This window comes from Gorilla gorilla, chromosome 21, assembly GCF_029281585.2.
Source record: "Gorilla gorilla gorilla isolate KB3781 chromosome 21, NHGRI_mGorGor1-v2.1_pri, whole genome shotgun sequence".
Taxonomy (NCBI): Eukaryota; Metazoa; Chordata; class Mammalia; order Primates; family Hominidae; genus Gorilla; species Gorilla gorilla.
Window position 1 is genome coordinate 18,976,854 of NC_073245.2, and position 21,384 is coordinate 18,998,237.

Consider the following 21,384-nt stretch of genomic DNA (forward strand, 5'->3'; position numbering starts at 1 on the left):
ATCCTAGCACTTTGGGAGGCCGAGGTGGGTGGATCACCTGAGGTCAGGAATTCAAGACCATCCTGCACAACATGGTGAAACCTTGTCTCTACTAAAAATACAAAAATTAGCTGGGTGAGGTAGCATGCATCTGTAATCTTAGCTACTCAGGAGACTGAGACATGAGAGTTGCTTGAACCCTGGAGGTGGAGGTTGCAGTGAGCCGAGATCATCGCGCCACTGCACTCCAGCCTGGGTGACAGAGTGAAACTTCATCTGAAAAAAAAACAAAAAACATACCCTTAGTCTGTTTGCCTTGAGGTCTTTTAATCAACTGAAAGTTTATCCTGCTATTTTGTTACATCAATCTTTTATTTTTTTTAATTCCATCTCTTTCTTTAGGAACTGGAAGCAGAGGGCTTTACCAAAATTACGAGGTCCTGAATTTCTGGAATCTCTGTTTCCTCCCATTTTTACTTGCAAGTTGGCAATTGTTTCTTGAGCTCATTGCTTTCTTGTAGCACCTGTGCCAAATGCAGCCAACTGCAATCAACTCCTGAAGTTTTCATCCTCTTCTCCAAGAGCTACCAGTTTATTAGGCTCATACGACTCCTGTGTTATACAGAAAATGGCTGTGAAAGATATTCCCATCCTAATCCCTGGAACCTGTGAATATGTTATTTTACATGGCAAAAGGGAATTAAGGCCAGGCATGGTGGCTCACGCCTGTAATCCCAGCACTTTTGGAGGAAGGGGTGGGTGGATAGTCTGAGGTCAGGAGTTCGAGACCATCCTGGCCAACATGGCAAGACCCCTGCCTCTACTAAAAATACAAAAGAAAATTAGCTGGGCATGGTGGTGCACACCTGTAGTCCCAGCTACTTGGGAGGCTGAGGCAGAAGAATCGCTTCAACCTGGGAGGCGGACACTGCAGTGAGCCAAGATTGCACTACTGCACTCCAGCTTGGGCAACAGAGAGAGACTCCGACTCAAAAAAAAAGGTGGCGGGGCGGGGCGGGGCAGGGGGAATTAAAGCTGTGGACAGATTAAGGTGGCTGATCAGCTAACCTTAAAATAGGGAAATTATCTAGGTGGTCCCAATCTAATGGCATGAGTTATTTAAGAGCAGAGGCGTAAAAGTCAGAGGGATTCCACACAGAAAGGGTAAGTCAGAGAAAACAACATAAAAAGAATACACAGGCACGCCTCAAAGATATTGTGGATTTGACTCTAGACCAGCAGTCCCCAACCTTTTTGGCACCAGGGACCGGTTTTGTGGAAGACAGCTTTTCCTCAGACCCAGGCAGTGGAAGAGCTGGGATGGTTTTGGGATGATTCAAGCACATAACATTTATTTTGTACTTTATTTCTATTATTATTACACTGTAATATATAATGAAATAATTATGCAACTCACCTTAATATAGAATCAGTGGGAGCCCTGAACTTGTTTTCCTACAACTAGACAGTCACATCTGGGGGGCAATGGGAGACAGTGACAGATCATCAGACATTAGATTCTCATAAGGAGTGCACAACCTAGATCCCTCCCATGAGCAGCTCACAATAGGGTTCGCACTTCTATGAGAATCTAATGCCACGGCTGATCTGACAAGAGGTGGAGCTCAGGCAGTAATGCTCCTTTGCCTGCAGCTCACCGCCTGCTGTGCAGCCTGGTTCCTAACAGTTCCTAAGGTATCAATTGGTGGCTCCTGGGGTTGGGGACCCCTGCTCTAGAACACCACAATAAAACAAATATCACAATAAATTGAGTCACGCAAATTTTTAAATTTGCCAGTGCATATAAAAGTTTGTACACAACACTGTAGTCTTTTAAGTTCACAAAAGAATTATGTCTGAAAAATGTACATACTTTAATTCAAAATACTTTATTGGTAAAAATACTAATGATTATTGGAATCTTCTGAGACCCATAATCTTTTTGCTGGTGGAGAGTCTTGCCTCAATGTGGGTGGCTGCTGATTGATCAGGTTGGTAGTTGCTGAAGGAAGGCTGTGGTGGCTGTGGCAATTTTAAAACAAGATACAACAATGAAATCTGCCTCATTGATTGATTCTTCCCTCACAAATGTTTTATGTGAGGAGGCAACGCTACTTGTTAGCATTTTACCCACAGTAGAACTTCCTGTAAGAATTGGAGTCAATCCAAAGGTCTAATATCCAGAATCTACAAGGAACTTAAATGAATTTACAAGAAAAAAACAAACAACCCCATTAAAAAGTGGGCAAAGGACATGAACAGACACTTCTCAAAAGAAGACATTTATGTGGCCAACAAACATATGAAAAAAAGCTCAACATCACTGATCGTTAGAGAAATGCAAATCAAAACCACAATGAGATTTTCATAATCGTCAGTCAGAATGGCAATTATTAAAAAGTCAAGGAACGACAGATGCTGGTGAGGCTGTGGAGAAATAGGAATGCTTTTACACTGTTGGTGGGAATGTAAATTAGTTCGGCCATTGTGGAGACAGTATGGCAATTCCTCAAATATCTAAAACCAGAAATATCATTTGGCCCTGAAATCTCGTTACTGAGTGTATACCCAAAGGAACATAAATCATTCTGTTATAAAGACACAGGCACACATATGTTCACTGCAGCACCATTCCACAATAGCAAAGACATGGAATCTACCCAAATGCCCATCAATGATAGACTGGATAAAGAAAATGTGGTACATATACACCATGGAATACTATGCAGCCATAAAAAGGAATGAGGTCATGTCCTTTGCAGAGGCATGGATGGAGCTGGAAGCCATAATTCTCAGCAAACTAACACAGAAGCAGAAAACCAAACACCACATATTTCCACTTATAAGTAGGAGCTGAACAATGAAAACACATTGACACAGGGAGAGAAACAACACACACTGGGGCCTGTCAAGGGGCCAGTGGGAGGGAGAGCATCAGGATACATAGTTAATGGACAGGTTGATAGTGCAGCAAACTATTATGGCACACATTTACCTACGTAGCAAATCCTGCACGTGTATCCCGTGCAGCCTGTGTGAACAGATGTGCTGTTGTCTAGGCTTTGTTGTTTCATTTACAGAGCACAGGGAGAGAATTAACATAATTCTTTTTTTTTTTTTTTTTTTTTGAGATGGAGTCTCGCTCTGTTGCCCAGGCTGGAGTGCAGTGGTGTGATCTCGGCTCACTGCAAGCTCCACCTCCCAGGTTAAAGCCATTCTCCTGCCTCAGCCTCCCGAGTAGCTGGGACTCCAGGCACCCGCCACCACATCTGGCTAATTTTTTGTATTTTTAGTAGAGATGGGGTTTCACCGTGTTGGCCAGGATGGTCTCAATCTCCTGACCTCGTGATCTGCCGACCTCGACCTCCCAGAGTGATGGGATTACATGCGTGAGCCACCGTGCCTGGTCCATAATTCTTAAAAGCCCTTAAAAGCCATAGGATATGCAAATCCTGCATATCCTGCATGTGTATCCCGGAACTTAAAATTAAATTAACAAAAAAAAACTGCAGTCAATCCTCTCAACCCTGCCACTGTTTTATCAACTGACTTTATGGAATATTCTAAATCCTTTGTTGTCATTCCAACAATGTTCACAGCATCTTCATCTGCAGTAGATTTCATCTCAAGGAAATAATTTTTGTGCTCATCCGTAAGAAGCAACTGCTTATCTGTTCAAGTTTCATCATGAGATTGCAGCAATTCAGTCACATCTTTGGGCACCACTTCTAATTCCAGCTTTCTTGCTGTTTCCATCAGATCTGCGGGGACTTCTTCCAATGAAGTCTTAAACCCTCAAAGTCATTCGTAAAGGTTGGAATGAACTTCTTCCAAACTCCTGTGAATGTTGATATTTTTACCTCTTCCCATGAATCACAGATGTTCTTAATGGCATCTAGAATGGCAAATCCTTTTCAAAAGGTTTTCGATTTACTTTACCCATATTCATCAGAGGAATCACTAATTATGGCAGCTGTAGCCTTACAAAATGTATTTCTTAAATAATAAGACATGAAAGTTGAAATGACTCCTTGATCCCTGGGCTGCAGATTAGATGTTGCATTAACAGGCATGAAAACAATATTAATCTCTTTGTACAACCCCATCAGAGCTCTTGGGTGACCAGGTGCACTGTCAATGAGTAGCAATATTTTGAGAGGAATCTTTTTTTCTAAACAGTAGGTCTCAACAGTGGGCTCAAAATATTCAGTACACCATGCTGTGAACAGATGTGCTGTTGTCTAGGCTTTGTTGTTTCATTTACAGAGCACAGGGAGAGATTTAACATAATTCTTTTTTTTTTTTTTTGAGATGGAGTCTCGCTCTGTTGCCCAGGCTGGAGTGCAGTGGTGTGATCTCGGCTCACTGCAAGCTCCGCCTCCCAGGTTAATGCCATTCTCCTGCCTCAGCCTCCCAAGTAGCTGGGGACTACAGGCACCCGCCACCACACCCGGCTAATTTTATGTATTGTTAGTAGAGATGGGGTTTCACCATGTTGGCCAGGCTGATCTCGAACTCCTGACCTCATGATCTGCCTGCCTCGACCTCCCAGAGTGATGGGATTACAGGCATGAGCCACTGCACCTGGTCCATAATTCTTAAAAGCCCTAGGATTTTGTTTTGTTTTGTTTTGAGACAGAGTCTTGCTCTGTCACCCAGGCTGGAGTGCAGTGGTGTGATTTTGGCTCACTGCAACCTCTGCCTTCCATGTTCAAGCAATTCTTCTGCCTCAGCCTCCTGAGTAGCTGAGACTACAGGCACACCCAGCTAATTTCTGTATTTTTAGTAGAGATGGGGTTTTGCCATGTTGGCCAGGCTAGTCTCGAACTCCTGACCACAGATGATCCACCCACTTTGGCTTCCCAAAGTGCCGGGATTACAGCACTGAGCCACCACGCCTGGCCTAGCCCTAGGATTTTTGAAATGGTAAATAAACATTGGCTTCAACTTAATGTCACCTGCTGCATTGACTTCAAATTTTGCAGCTTCTTCACCTCTCTGTCATAGGATGAAGAGAATTAGGGCCTTGCTCTGGGTTAGGTTTTGGCTTAAGGGGAATATTTGGGCTGGTTTGATCTGTCCAGACCACACAAACTTTCTCCCTATCAGCAATAAGGCTGTTTTGGTTTCTTAACATTTGTGTGTTCGCTGGAATAGCACTTTTAATTTCTTTCAAAAATTTTTCCTTTGCATTCACAACTTAGCTAACTGTTTGGTGCAAGAGGCCTCATTTTCAGCCTATCTCTGCTTTTGACAGGCCTACCTCACCCAGCTTCATCATTTCTAGTTTTATATCAAATGTGACAGACATGTGACCCTTCCCTTCACCTTGAACACTTAGAGGCCATTGTTAGATTAGTAATTGGTCCAATCTCAATATTGTTGTCTCAGGGAATAGGGAGGCCAGAGGGAAGGAAGATAGATGGGGAATGGGCAGTTGGTAAAGCAGTCAGAACACACACAACATTCATCACTTTATATGGGCGCAGTTTGTGGCACCTCAAAACAATTACAATAGTAACATCACAGATCACTGATCACAGATCATCCTGATAATAATGAAAGAGTTTGAAATATTGTGAGAATTGCTAAAATGTGACACCGAGACACAGAGCGAGAACACACTATTGCAAAAGTGAAGCCAACAGATGTGCTTGATGCAGGGTTGTCACAAATTTTCAATTTATTAAAAAAAAAAAAAGCAATATCTGCAAAGCGCAATAAAGTGAAACAAGTAAAACAAGGTATGCCTGTATCTGCCCTTGCTGGCTTTGGTCGTGGAGGAAGGGGATAACAAGTCAAGGAATGTGAGATAGCCTCTAGAGGCTGGAACAGCCCTCAGTTTGAAGTCAGCAAGGAAATGTAAATCTCAATGCTACAGCTGCAAGGAACTGATTCTGCCAACAACCCGACTGCAAAAACCCAGATTCTCCCTTGGAGCCTGAAGAAAGAAATGCGGCCTGCTGACACCTTGATTTCAGCCTGGTGAGACTCACATAGGACTCCTGCACTACAGATCTTTAAGATAATAAGTTTGTGTTGCTTTCAGCCTAAATTTGTAGTAATTCATTGGAGTAATAATCAAAATCTAATACATGTCCCATGGTTCCATTGACAACCGTTTTAAGAAATATTTTGCTCCTGTAATATATGCGTCACTGTTTTTCCAGACTCGGATACACATTAGCCAGTTGTTCACCACCTAACTGACAAGTCTCCACCAAACATTTTAGGTTTGTGTTATGACAGCCCTCTACTTCCAGTTTCAATTCCTACATGAGTCAGAATAGCTTAAACTATCCTGTCATTATAAATTAGCTAGGAATCCCAGTGATTTCACAAAGGTTTATTACTCATAGAAAATCTGCTATGGGCCCAGCAGAACTCCAGGACACCTCCCTTCCAAGAGGTGACTCAGAGATCCAGCCTGCTTACATCTCATGACTCAGTTTAATCTAATATGTATATTTTCAGGGGGCCACAGCAGGAAAAGAAAACCCTGCAGGGTTTTTACTTTCTCAGATGAAAAAATCACTTGTCACTTTTGCTCACAGTCCATTGATTCACAAATAAAACACAGCTCTGCCTAACTCCAAGAAGGATGAGAAATGTAAGGTTTTTTTTTTTTTTTTGTATGTGCTCAGAAAGAAAGAACTCAATATTGGTGGTAACTAGTGATATCTTTCTATACTTTGTTACCTAAAAAAAAAATCAGACTGGGTGTTATGATGCATGACTGTAATCCCAGTGCTTTGGGAGGCTGATGCAGGAGGATCCCTTGAGCCCAGAAGTTTAAGACCAGCTTGGGCGATATAATGAGACCCCATCTCTACTGACAAAAAAAAAAAAAAATAGCCAGGTGTGGTAGCACATATCTGTAGTCCCCATTACTTGAGAGGCTGAGGCAGGAGGCACGCCTAAGCCCGGCAGGTCGAGCAGGCAGTAAGCTTTGATCACACGCCCCACTGCACTCAGATTGGTCCACTTTAAATCTCCAGTTTAAATTAGTTTTAATTTAGACCTTTTAGAGATATTCTTACCTCCTGACTTGGAAACTTGGAAATTTCAGGGAGAGAAGCAGTGTGGGCAGCATTATTAATTCTTCTCCCACGCAAGAAAGGAAATTCATTGTCTTTTTTTTTTTTTTTTTTTGAGATAGAGTCTCGCTCTGTTGCCCCGGCTGGAGGGCAGTGGCGCGATCTCGGCTCACTGCAAGCTCCGCCTCCCGGGTTCATGCTATTCTCCTGCCTCAGCCTCCCGAGTAGCTGGGACTACAGGTGCCCGCGACCTCGCCCGGCTAATTTTTTGTAGTTTTAGTAGAGACGGGGTTTCACCATGTTAGCCAGGATGGTGTTGATCTCCTGACCTGGTAATCCACCCGCCTCGGCCTCCCAAAGTGTTGGGATTACAGGCGTGAGCCACTGCTCCCAGCCTGGAAATTCGTTGTCTTTTATGGGAACATTTCTTTCCTCTCCTTCCAGGTTGTAATCCTTTGTTTTATATAAATAGTGAGGAAATAGGAGAAACGGAAATAGAAATGACTGTCTGTTGGTGGAGGAACATGCCCCAGTCTTCCTCTGGCTAGGTATGCAGCTGATGGCCTATTTCAAGGTGATTTCCCTTAGGATGGTGATGCATCGTTTCTCGGGGTGATGTCCAGCATAGTTTTGCCTCTGCCCCACCGAGGACCTTGTGGAGAGCAGCAGCCAAGTCTCCCTTTGTCCTCAGCCCCATCTCTGGGTTGGGCATCATATAGCCTGAAGTAGCTACTGGGTTTGCTTCCTTTTCTATCCTTTGTGCTTCTTCATGCATGGAAATTGCTGAAGCCCTTTTGTATGCCCTCTAAGAGTCTCAGAGCACTGAGATACGGTAAAGATTGCCCACATCTTCTTACCAGCATGCAACACCACAGTCCCTTCCTGCCTAGCTCCTCTCCCCAACCCACCACAAGTTCCTGTCATTGATAATGATCTCCACGTGAGAAGCAGGCATTAATTATACTTTATGTCCTGAGACATAAGACAGAGTTACTTTCAGTAACTCTGCAGCTACATCTCAAGCTCTCCCAAGAACTTCCTTCCCCTGCTCCCTCATTCAAGCTCCAGTTAGCTGTAATAGCACAAAGTGGGCCAATAGGTTTTGTAGACCAGATGCTGCCCAACTACATGCCCCATGAGATGCCCATCTTCCTTTCTAAGGGGCAAAACAAAATCTTTAGAAATGGTTTATTCAGAGCATCTCTCTTTCTTTGGTGTGGTGTGGGAGAAGAAACCCTCTCCTTTCTCTCATGAAGAGGAAGGGAAAAGCCATAGTTCTCCTTACTATTCAGTAGCTGAAGATGCCAGTGATTCTCTTTTTACCTCCCTAGTCTCTTTGGGAAAACTTAATGTACATAAACAATCAATAAAATGCATTACAATAATGTAAGTGCTATATAAAGTCATTCCTTTATAGTACTACCACGAAACCATTGTAGAAGTTCAGAGAAAGAAACAGATTAATAAGCTCTAGAAGTAGTCTGAAAGAGTCCTGAGCTAGCATTCATTGAATTTTTGTAGGTGCCAGATACTGTACTAAGCACTTGTGATTGTTAATTTTATGTGGCTATTTGACTGGGCCATGGGGTGTCCAGACATTTGGCCAAACATTATTCTGGGTATATCTGTGAGGGTATTTCTGGATGAGATTAACATTGGAATCAGTAGTAGACTGACAATCTTTTTCCTGATATTAACACAATTATGGAGAAACTGGAGTGAAAGAAGCCACCTCGACGATCCTTTCCTAGATTCACCAAAACTGAACCTGGAAAACTCCATTGCACTAGTCAGTTCCTCATCTGTACCTACATTTAATTCCACTTAACTCATTTCTGCTTCTATTTACTTTTATTTTTCTAAATTTAGCCCAAAGGCTGAGTCAGCCCAGCCTTAATGTCCATAATCAGTTGGGCCTGGCTCACTGAAAAAGTACTGTGGTGCCTTCATGGAGATGACACTGAAATAGGCAAAAGAAAAATGCACGCAAAGCCATTAGTCAGATGAAACCAGAGTCATGCTTCCTTGGCAAAACATTAGTGCAGTATTAAAAAATAGTGAGGAACAGTCGGCAATAGATGCTATCTGTCCAGATGCCATTTCCAGGGTTCTAGATCTGCATTTTGGGGCTGGGAGCAATAGGGCCACTTTAAAGAGGCATCACAGAAGCTATTGATGTTTCAAATGGGATTAAAACAAAACCAAATCAAATATTCCCCACATGCTGTAGGCAGTTTCAAATAAATGATTTTCCTTGAGATTTTCAGTAGTCTACATGGAAATTCTCAGAACTATTTTTCATTCTCTTTTTTAAAAAATAATGAATTTATTTATTTCTTCAAGGTGTCAGAGATTTAATCCAAGCTGTAATTAGCAGTTCACCTCTCTAAGTACATTTTACAACTAGATCCTAGATGTTTTCATTTGCATAATTCTTGAATGTCATTTGTGTTAACTTAATATTTTTTGTAGTCTTTCTGTTATCAAAAGCTTTCCCTGTATTTCATCTCATTTGAAAGAATAAATTCAGATTTCAAAAGGTAATTTTAGAAGTGTCTCTTTTAATCATGATAAATTTGAAACATTTCCTCATTTATTCTCTAGATTTAGTATTTATCTTTTTTTAATATCTCTATGTATCTATTATATATTTTATTTATATTTTATACCTATATTTAAACTGTATATACTGCTTTATATTTACACTTAATTTTACATTTATATTTGATCTCCTATACCAGCTGTCCCCAACCTTTTTAGCACCAGGGACCAGTTTCCTGGAAGAAATTTTTCATGGAGGGTGGTGGGGGGGATAGTTTTGGGATGAAACTGTTCCATCTCAGCTCATTAGGCATTAGTTAGATTCTTATAAGGAGCATGCAACCTAGATCCCTTGCATGCACAGTTCACAACAGGGTTCGCACTCCTGTGAGAATCTAATTCCACAGCTGATCTGACAGGAGGTGGAATTCAGGAGGTAATGATCACTGGCTATACCGTCTTAAACTTCTGCTGGGCGGCCCGCTTCCTAACAGGACACAGACCAGAGGGTCTGCGGGCCCGTCTTGTACTATTTACTATGTTGGTAACCAGTACATCTAGGAAATGCTTTAACAGACTTTTCGAATAATATATATTAAATGATATAGTTTCTTCCTAAAAACAGGATTAATCAAGGTATATTTATATGAGACAAAATATGATTTTCAATCCCACTCTGTAAGATTTTTACTTATCTCAGGATAGGCCAAGTATTTGAGTACTTTGAAACTTTACAGCCTCTATTAATGCCAAATAGAACCCTGCTATTTTGTTGTAGAATTAAATCTGCATAAGAACCACTAACTTACTTTTTCCTTTAATTCCTTCCTTCCTCTGTAATAGAACAATGCTCTCTTCCGCCAAGATGTCCGTGTCCTAATCCTCAGAACCTATAAATAGGTTTCCTTACCCGGCAACATAGACTTTGCAGACATGATTAAATTAAGGATTTTGAGATATTGGAGATTATCCTGGATTATGTAGGTGGATTGGATATAGTCATATATTTACTTAAAAGTAGAAAGGGAACAAGAAAAGAAGGTCAGAGTGAGGGCATGTGGGAAGCGTTTGACCCGCCACCAGCATTGCTGCATTGAAGACGGAGGAAGGGAGCCATGAGCCAAGGAGTACGGGTGGTTCTAGTGGTTGGAAAATGCAAGGGAGCAGATTCTCCTCTAGAGAGTCTGGAAGGGAACACAGCTGTGCTGGCACCCCTATTTTACCCAGTGAGACTCATTTTGATCTTCTAACCGACAGAACTGAGATAATGAATGTGTGTTGCTTTGAGCCACTAGGTTTGTAATTAATTTGTTAGAGCAACAATAGAAAACTAATATACTTTCCTTCTTTGTTTTCCTTTTAGCAATTTAATTAAGTACCTATCATACTAGACCTTGGAAATTAGAAGACAAATGAGCTAGAATATGGAAATTATTGCTATGCTTTTCTGATTTTAAAATTTCCTAGTAAAGAAATATTTCCTTTCCCTCTTGCAAAGCACACTAAAACAAAAGAAAATGAGAAAAAAACACAACTTCCTGACCCTTAACAAATATGTAAGTAAGGGGTGCAACATTCAATGATGATCAACTAGGAATATAGGAAGATGCTGAAACAAGACACCCCATTGAAGCAGATCTAAGACTAAGACAATAGAGTAGAATTCTCCAAAGCACACAGCCTATTTTTAGGGATATTTTAAAAATTTTGAAATGTAATTTACACATGATTGTTTTAAACAACAGAAAGGAAGACTATCAGCTGGTAGTGAGAGCTTCCCTAGACAAAATTTTCTACCAAAGAGTCAGGGCTGATGAAGACTTACACAGATATGATTATTTGTAGGAAGCTGTCTCTCAGTGCAGCAGAGTGGAGGAAAGAGACCTTGCTTCGGGAATAGCCCTGAAGCTGCCTTTTTGTGGGCTGGAAAGATAAATGCAAATCTGTTTCACCAGGAAACTTCAGAGAAGATGAAGTAAGATATAACCAGGAGATTAGTTAGCACAGGTAAGGGAAAAATGGGAGAGAAAAATCAATCACAAAAATAGACTCCAGTGAGAAGTACAAAGAAAAAAAATCTGTGCCGAATAACACAGTAGCAGACATGGAAGATAGGATTGAGAAAAGTGAGCAAAATATAATGTAAAAGAATGAAGAGTTAAGAAAGATTAGAGAGAAATGACATATGGAAGACCAACAAGGCAATCTAAGGCACATATAGTTCATCTCAAAATATGAGAAAATATAATATGAGAAAATGTTAGTCATAACAACTTTGAATCTAAAACTTGAGAAAGCATTCTGTCTTTCACTGTTAAATATTACCATTGATGTAAAAATATTATAGTAAAATTATTTTACTTTTAAGATAAAGAATCCTTTGGAAATCTTGGTTAAAAAAATTAATCTTTGAGGGAAAAGGCATCAGACCAGCCTCAGACACCCTCACAGCAACATTATATGCTAGAAGCAATGCCTACAAAGTCCTCAGGGAAAGAAAAGGTAAAACAAAAATTTTAAACAAAGTCAAGCAATCAATTAAGTATGCAGTGAACAGACAGACATCTTGGCATGCATTCATTAAGGATTATGAATTCCATAATCCCTTAAAAAAATATTATAGGCCAAATGTCGGCAAACCAAGAGATGACTGGAGAAAATACAGCACATTCACTGTCAATGAAATGATTTAATTTTAAGACTAAGACTAAATCAAATGCCAGTCAAACCCAGAAAATGTAGGAGTAACATAGTAATATTCAGGAAAGGAAGGAGGAGAAAGATGAAAAGCAATGTAAATATACTGATTACCTTTAGAACCAGATGTCAAAAATATTATAAATCAAATAAAGCAAGTATTATAAGTAAAGATATATTTAAAGCTTCAAAGATTAACACTGAGACAAGTTATGCGGTAAGCAACTACAGTTTTGGATGATGAAGAGGAGGAAAAGGAGAAGGGAGTGGGAATATATTACTTTCACTGTTTCTTATAGTAAGGAATAGTCATGAATTGTACAGATGTAATAAATCATGGCACATCCATACAATGGAATGATATGAAGCTGTTACAAACATAGAGGCTGCTCTACATGCATATATATAATTTACAAAATTTTAAAGAGAATAGTGTATAAGAAGAACAAAGAATGTATGTATATAAGTTTGTATACATACACTGGTATAGACTCACAGGCAGGCTAAATAAGGCACAGGAATATAATGCTTCCCTCTCAGAACTTGAAGTCTTGGGGAAAGGCAGTCTTTTTCTCTGTATTCCCCCCAACCCCACCACCCCCCTGTTTTTTTGAGACGGAGCTCAGGCTGAAGTGCAGTGGCACAATCTTGGCTTACTGCAAACTCTGCCTCCCAGTTCAAGCAATTCTCCTGCCTCAGCCTCCTGAGTAGCTGGAATTACAGATGCCCACCATCACGCCCCGCTAGCTTTTGTATTTTTAGTAGAGACAGGGTTTCACCAAGTTGGCCAGGCTGGTCTTGAACCCCTGACCTCAAGTGATCTACCTGCCTCGGCCTCCCAAAGTGCTTGGATTACAGGCGTGAGCCATAGCACCTGGCCATACCCCCTTTTTATTGATACATAATAATTGTACATATTTATGGGATAAATATGATACTTTGATGCATGCATACAATGTGTAATGATTAAAGCAGAGGGAATGGGATATCCATCACCTTAAACATTTATCATTTCTTTGTACTGAGAACATTCCAAATCTTCTAGCCATTCTGAAACATACCCCTTTTTATGACTTTTGAATTTTGTATTTTGTGCATGTACTGCCTATTATAAAATGTATACTGCAGTTGTTTTGGCAAGGAAAAAATGAGTTAGAATCCTGATTTTACCCTCCAGAGTTTCACACTCCTTTGAGGTGAGACAGATAAACAGATAACTCTTAAATAATGAGGCAAGTGCTATGAAATAAGACGGTACCAGGTGCTTTGGGGAAGTCTAAGAGGCTTAATTCCTACTGGAGGGGTTAGAGAAGCTGAGTTTTGAATGGAAAGAATAATTTAAGAGATATTTGTAAATGGTGTAGATGAATCTACTTAATAACAGACTCGAAATAAAATATGAGGCTGCTGAAGAAGCCAAATATGGAAACATCATCTTGTACCCCATAAATATATACAACTATTATTTGTCAATGAAAAATAAAACCAAAAAAATAAAAATAAAAGATTCACTGGTTCTGGTTCCAGCCACCTGGTAGATTGCAGGGCTACTTATTTTTAGTTCAGCAAATACTTTTTACCACCTCACTATATTCCAAGCACCATGTTGAACCCTGGAGATTAGAATTTAAATAAGAAACAGTCCTTTTCTTTAAGGAAGGTGAAATCTAATAATGTCATGTGGTAGATGGCAGTCATAACTTCAAGTATTCACTGCTCTCTCAATCCGTACCTTTTGCAGCACCCTCCCACTATGGGCAGGTCACTTTGCCCTATACCTAAACACCGGGCCCAACCCAGTGACTTGCTTTGGGCAAAACAAGATGGTAGCAGACACGATGCAAGCAGAGGTGTGAAATGGGCTTGGCATTGGCACTTCCTCTCTCTGGTACTTCTGCCATTACCATGAAGTTGAGATAGAATAAAGCCCTTTATGAACCAGCCAAAATGGACGCATTCATTTCTGGTTGCATTAATATTATTTTGAAAGAGAAGGAAAAAGCATAAACATCACACAAATCCTTTGCTGTTAGTTATTTGTCTGCAAATCTGCTGCATTTTATAAAACACTATATATATATGAGGTAAACCTGGTGGGTGCATCCACTCCAAAGAGTAAGACCTATACCACAATTTTGTGCAAAATAAAAAAGTGTACTACATCTTTGGGGCCAATTCAGCCCAGTGTCAAGCAAAAGGCTTTGCAAGAGGAACATCTCAGCGAACACTTGGCCCATTGACTGAGTACCCTTATGCAGTGCGAAACCTGACCTACTGTATGTGGTAATCCTGCTTAAATTTTAGATGGGACTTTCTGGCAACCTCCGCCTCCCTGGTTCAAGCCATTCTCCTGCCTCAGTCTCTTGAGTATCTGGAATTACAGGCATGCACCACCACGCTTGGTTGATTTTGCATTTTTAGTACAGACGAGGTTTCACCTTGTTGGCCAGGCTGTTCTCGAACTCCTGACCTCAAGTGATTCACCCACCTCAGCCTTCCAAAGTGCTGGAATTACAGGCATGAGTCACTGCACCCTGCCAGCTCAGTTTAATAAAGTCTAGAAAAGGAACCTCTTTGAGGAAACACCTATGAAATGCAAGGAAATTTTTCTTTTGATCATGAGCTAAAATATAAGCTTCATAAAATTCTGTAAAAATTCAATTAATCTTGTCTTCTTTCTTCTGGATTTTGTTGAACTGATGTGAGTCCAATTTCTGAAAAGGAAGCTGGAGTCCCATCAGCTGGGTATGCAAACTGACCAAGTCACACAGCCTCTCAGACTTAAAATGTTCACCAACCAGCACTTTGGGAGGCCGAGGTGGGCGGATTATGAGGTCAGGAGATCGAGACCATCGTGGCTAACAAGGTGAAACCCCGTCTTTACTAAAAAATACAAAAAATTAGCCAGGCGTGGTGGCGGGTGCCTACAGTCCCAACTACTAGGGAGGCTGAGGCAGGAGAACGGCGTGAACCCGGGAAGCGGAGCTTACAGTGAGCCGTGATCCCGCCACTGCACTCCAGCCTGGGTGACACAGTGAGACTGTCTCAAAAAAAAAAAAAAAGTTCATCAATTAGTTGAAATGATTGGATCACTTGATCCTCTAAGTCACTTCTAGGTGGAAAACTGCAAAAAAATTATTATTATTTTGGTCAGTATTAATCACAATGGCAAAATTGACTAAAAAATAATAAAAAAAATAAAAAAAAATGTAAAAAATTTATTTTTGTGTGTGGGTGAAAATTTTGGGCTTCCTAAGGCATAGAGGAACAATCATTTTAACTGAATTGTACTTTTGTTGTGATTCCAACCACATGGAGTCAGTGAAGGAAAGAAAAGAACATTGAGTCTTGTTGAGTGTGCAATTGATATTTATATTGTAAGTTAATGTATTTTTCTAATCTTGTTGCAGCATAACAGAAATGGTAGGAACGAATCATTGTATTTACAAAACTGATTTGTTCACATTTAAAGAATGGAGAGAAACATAAAACCATGCAATTAGGCCAGCAGTTGAGCAGCCTCATTAAGTACTGGGTATATTTTCCATATGCTCTGATTTCATTTTACGTAATCCTGTCATAAACAACAGGTAAGTGGGAACAGTGCACTCATTTGTAAATCATATTCTGTAGGTTAAATGCTGATATCAGTTTTGAGGCTTTCTGATTTAAATTTAACAACACATATTCCTCACATTTCAGGGGAATGATTACTAATGTTTTGGCATCAGAAAAATAATTTAATTGTCATTTGAATTATTTGGAGTAAACCCTTTTTTATCCAGAAATATGTCATAATTTTATTTCTGTTCTTTTGAATAAAATATTTGGGAATTTACTTTACCATGACACAGAATATTCTTTATTCTCACGAAACAACCCAGTATTGAGCACTTAGTATACCACATTGTGCTAGGAATAGAGAATATGGAAAGAAGTAGTATAGTAGTACCAGGATCAGTTTTCTTTTCCTTTCCTTTTCTTTTCTCTTCTTTCTTTTCCTTCCTTCCTTCCTTTCTTCCTTCGTTCCTTTTTCTTTCTTTCTTTCCTTCTTTCTTTCTTTCTTTCTTTCTTTCCTTCCTTCCTTCTTTCTTTCTTTCTTTCTTTCTTTCTTTCTTTCTTTCTTTCTTTCTTTCTTTCTTTCTTTCTTTCTCTCTCTCTCTCTCTCTCTCTCTCTCTGTTTTTTTTTCTGACAGAGTCTTGCTCTGTTGCCAAAGCTGGAGTGCAGTGGCCACTGCAACCTCTGCCTCCCTGGTTCAAGTGATTCTCCTGCCTCAGCTTCCCGAGTAACTGGGATTACAGTTGCGTGCCACCATGCCCAGATAATTTTGGTATTTTTAGTAGAGATGAGGTTTCACTATGTTGGTCAGGCCGGTCTCGAACTCCTGACCTCAAGTAATTCACCCGCCTCGGCCTCCCAAAGTGCTGGGATTATAGGCGTGAGCCACCATGCCCGGTCAAGACCAGCTTTCAAGGACCTTTCATGTGCACTTTTAAAAAATCCACAATTTTTTTTTTTTAACCATCAAAACAGATTGTATAAATACCTTCTATTTTATTATACAATGATATACTGTACAACAATAAAAAGGAAGAAATTACAGATACAAGCTACAACATGAATGAATCTCCCAGACGTACTGATGAGTGAAAGAAACCAGACACGGAAGAGTACCTTTTGCATGATTTCATTTATACTAAGTTCACAAACAAGAGAAAGCAAATCTGTGGTGTTTGAATAGTGGCTACCTGTGGTGTGGTGGTGGTGGTGGTGTGTGTGTGTTTGTATGTGGGAAGGATATTGACTGAAAAAGTGCATGAAGAAATTTCTGGAGTGCTATAAAGGATTTATATCTTTACTGAGGTGTGGTCACATAGACGTTTATATAAGTAAAACTCCTCAAGCCCCCACTTAAGATTTTTGTACTTTATTGTACATATATATATATAAAATATCTCCATCACCTTCTTCATCATCATCATCCAGTCTAGTTGAACATCTGCAGTCTAATCATATCCTAAGCCTAGCTGATATATACAAAATTCTATTCTTAAGCAAGTAGTTTGGAATGGAATTAATCTTTATTTTACTTTTCTATTTTCCCTTTACACTCCAATCAATGATTAATTTAATCGAAAGTTCAGTGGGGGTTTTTTTTTTCACCAGACATTACATTGCATATAAACTCAATCCTTAGGCAATTTTCTTCATTATCATTTTCTTTGGTATTCAAAGAAAACCAAAGTTGTTTTAGTTGTTCAGTGCACAGGGGAACAAGACACAAAGTTAGGGAAGGGATACCCTGAGGTCCAGACAGCTCGTATCAGGCCTGTCTGTGTGCTGCCCACTTTTCAAAGATATATGTCTCTAATTAAGGTAAACTGGACAAATGGGCCAGTGGTGATCTCTGTCGTCCAAAGGACAGCATGCAAAAAGCTAGGTGAAAACTGTAATTAATGTGCCACTTTAAATGGGAACAAGAGATGTACTGCCCTTTGTCTAAAAGAGATACAACATGATCTTTTGCTAATACGGTTGAGACTATTCAGCTAAAGGTCCTTATTGTCACTATTATCCTTTCATATTAAGTAACAATGACAATAAGCAAGACTTTATACAAATCAAAGTAAAGAACTGGTGGCGTTTGCAGTTTGCCTTGGCTTTTCTTGTGGTGAATGTTAATTTTCATAACACAATGTTGCCAGGTAATTGATAACTAGAGTCTGCAGCTGAGCACGATGATGAGGTGTTCAGGGATCCACATTCTAGAGAAAGTCTTCAAAATTGGTCTAGGCATCCTCCTTGCTGCAGAAACAGCTCCATCTTATCTGCCTTCCTGTTGGCCAACCCATTAGCCTGGCTGGGATGGGCAATTTTCTCTATTTTCTCTGGGCTTCCAGTAGATACTCTAGAAGGCTCTTCAGCTTAACTTTCTTGCAGATGCCTCACCCAACAGGGTGGCCTACCTAGCATGTGAGACCTAGCATTGAGATGCTCTAGGCTGGACCACCATGAAGAGAACTGTGGAGCCTGGGAAAAAAGGAGAACCTGGGGTTGGAATTCCAGAAGGACCTTCCAAGGGCCTCCCTTATTATCTCCATGGCAGAGAGCTTGCATTGCACTCCTGACAGAGTGTGTCCCTGATTTCCTAGCCAGAGAAGCAGCCACAGTGAACCAAGAGAAGGCCATAATGGCTACAGGTCAAAGGTAGAGACACTGGCCTTTTCTTCTTGCTGCCCAACATTCTGGCGGAACTAGGCCTTGAAGGGCAAATGGCAGGGTTGGGGAGGGTGGCTGGGGAAGGGCAGTGGGTAGGAAAATGTTTAAATGCCAGATCCTGTGCCACTAACCTTCCACTTCAAGAATTAAGGCACCTAGTAGGGCCTGCAATGGGACAGGGAGAAGACAGAAGACTGAATTTAAGTTGAGTTTGAAGGTGAAGGTTTAACCTGATGATATGGTTTGGCTGTGTCCCCACCCAAATCTCATCTTGAATTGTAGTTCCCACAATTCCCACATGTTGTGATAGGGACCCGGTGGGAGGTAATTGAATCACGGGGATGGGTCTTTCCTGTACTGTTCGCCTGATAGTGAATGAGTCTCATGAAATCTGATGGTTTTATAAAGGGGAGTTCCCCTGCACAAGCTCTTGACTGCCACCATCCATGCAAGATGTGACTTTGCTCTTCCTTGCCTTCTACCATGATTGTGAAGCCTCTGCAGCTATGTGGAACTGTGACTCAATTAAACCTCTTTCCTTTATAAATTACCCAGTCTTGGGTATGTCTTTATCAGCAGCATGAAACAGACTAATACACTTGGTCTGAGTTTTAATGCTGAAAAGTGATAAACTCTGCCCTAGTGGACCCACTGCTATATCCTTAGAATAGGCTGCTTTTCCTACCCTCCCTCCTGTAGGCATTCTTAATGCACATCTTCCTAAACCATCAATCAGATCATGTCATGACCCTGTCTAACATCTTCCAATGGGTTCATGACACACCCAGACTAAAGTCCAAAGTCGTTTCTGTGACCTTACATGGTCTGGCCCCCTGCTGCCTCTGTGACCCCACTTCTGCTCACTCCATGTCTTGCTCTGCCACTCTGGCCTCCTTTCATCCCTTGGACATGCCAAGCATATTCTCATCTGAGAGCCTTTGCTGGTCTTGCTGCTGGAAACACTGTTCTCTAGATATTAACATCTCTCATTCAGCTTCCACTCAAATGGCCTTAGAGTGGCCATCTCTGACCCCTATCTAAAACAGCTGCCTCTCTACCTCATCTCAGGAAGCCTTCTTTTCACCATGGTTCTTAGTAACATTGAGTAAAACTACTCAATGTTTCACATATATATATATATAGAGAGAGAGAGAGAAAGAGACAGAGAGATTATATATATATTTACTTATATAGGTTATAAAACACTACTTAGCACTAATCAATGTTATATATATATATATACATATATTTTTTTTTTTTTTTGAGACAGGGTCTCACTCTGTTGCCCAAGCTGGAGTGCAGTGGACATGACCTTGGCTCACTGCAGCCTCCACCTCCCAGATTCAAGTGGTTCTCCCACCTGAGCCTCCTGAGTAGCTGGACTATGGGCGCATGCCACCATACCCAGCTAATTTTTGTATTTTTTGGTAGAGTTGGGGTTTTGCCATGTTGGCCAGGCTGGTCTCGAACTCCTGACCTCAAGTGATTTGCCCACCTTGGCATCCCAAAGTGCTGGGATTATAGGCATGAACCACCACACTCGGCCCAATGTTACATATTTTTAATATGCTATTGTCTATCTCCTGTGATAGTATCTAAGTTTCTTAGGGGCAATTATTTTTGTCTCTTGCTTATTTTAGTATCCTGGCCAAAGAGTAGTGCCTGGCACATAGAAGGTTTCAAAAAATTTGTTCAATGGGCCAGGCACAAACCTGTAATCCAAGCTCAATCCTTTGGCTCAAACCTGTAATCCGAGTACTTTGGGAGGCTGAGGCAAGAGGATCATGTGAACCCAGGAGTTCACAACCAGCCTGGGCAACATAGTGAGACTCTGTTTCTACAAAAAAATAAAATAAAAAAATTTACCAAAGTGTGGTAGCGCACACTTGTAGTCCAAGCTACTGGGAGTGCTGAGGTGGGAGGATCACTTGAGCCCCTGGGTTTGAGGTTGCGGTGATGATGCCACTCACTCCATCCTGGGCAACAGAGTGAGACCCTGTCTCAAAAGAAAAAAATATTGAATGAATGACCATCTAATATGTCATCAAAGGCAGGGTAAGGGAATTTAGAATTTGGATTGAATTTAGGATTTAGAGAAAAAAATTATTTAATGTTTATACCTAACTGAGTTGAGATTCCTTAATAAACACATTATTAGATTGAAGACTTAACAGTAACAACAAAGATTACTGTGACTTGGTTTACCAATATATAAAATGAAAGATAGGCTTAATCTACACAACTTTGAACTCTAAGGCAGGAGGGCTAGTTTTATGGAATCTGATGTGTGTGGTAGATTTTAAAAACAAAATACTACTCTATTTTGTGTCTCCTTTTATCAAAATTGAAGTTGATTTCTCCATGTTTTGAATCTGGGCATGGCCATGTGGCTTGCTTTGGCCAGTAGAACATTAGCAAGCAGAGGTATAAAATGCTATTTTAAATTGGGGCTTTCCTTCTTTTGCTGCTGGGAACTAGGAACTCACCATACGAAGAAGCCATATGGGAATACCCTGTCATCCTTGCCATCCGGATGAGGCTCCAAGCTCCGCATGTCTGCAGCTGCATGAGTAGGCCCAGGAGAACAACACTGCTCAGCTGATTTTAGCTCGTTACTGATTCACAGAATTGTGAGCTAATGAATAATTGTTGCTTTAGGCTACTATGTGTTGGAGTGGTTTGTTACACACTAAAGTCTAACTGATATAGTATGTTTGGGCATTATCTACTAATATTATGTTCTATTGTTAAAAACTGTCAAGACTCACAGCTTCAGCTCATCTGTCTGTGAGTGATACCTGGGGAATATAGGAACATACACAGGAAGCCCTGGAGAACTGGGTTTGAGCCTAGTGATGCTACTTCTTGGCCGTGTGACCTGGGGGCAAATTGCTTAACCTTTTTGAACCT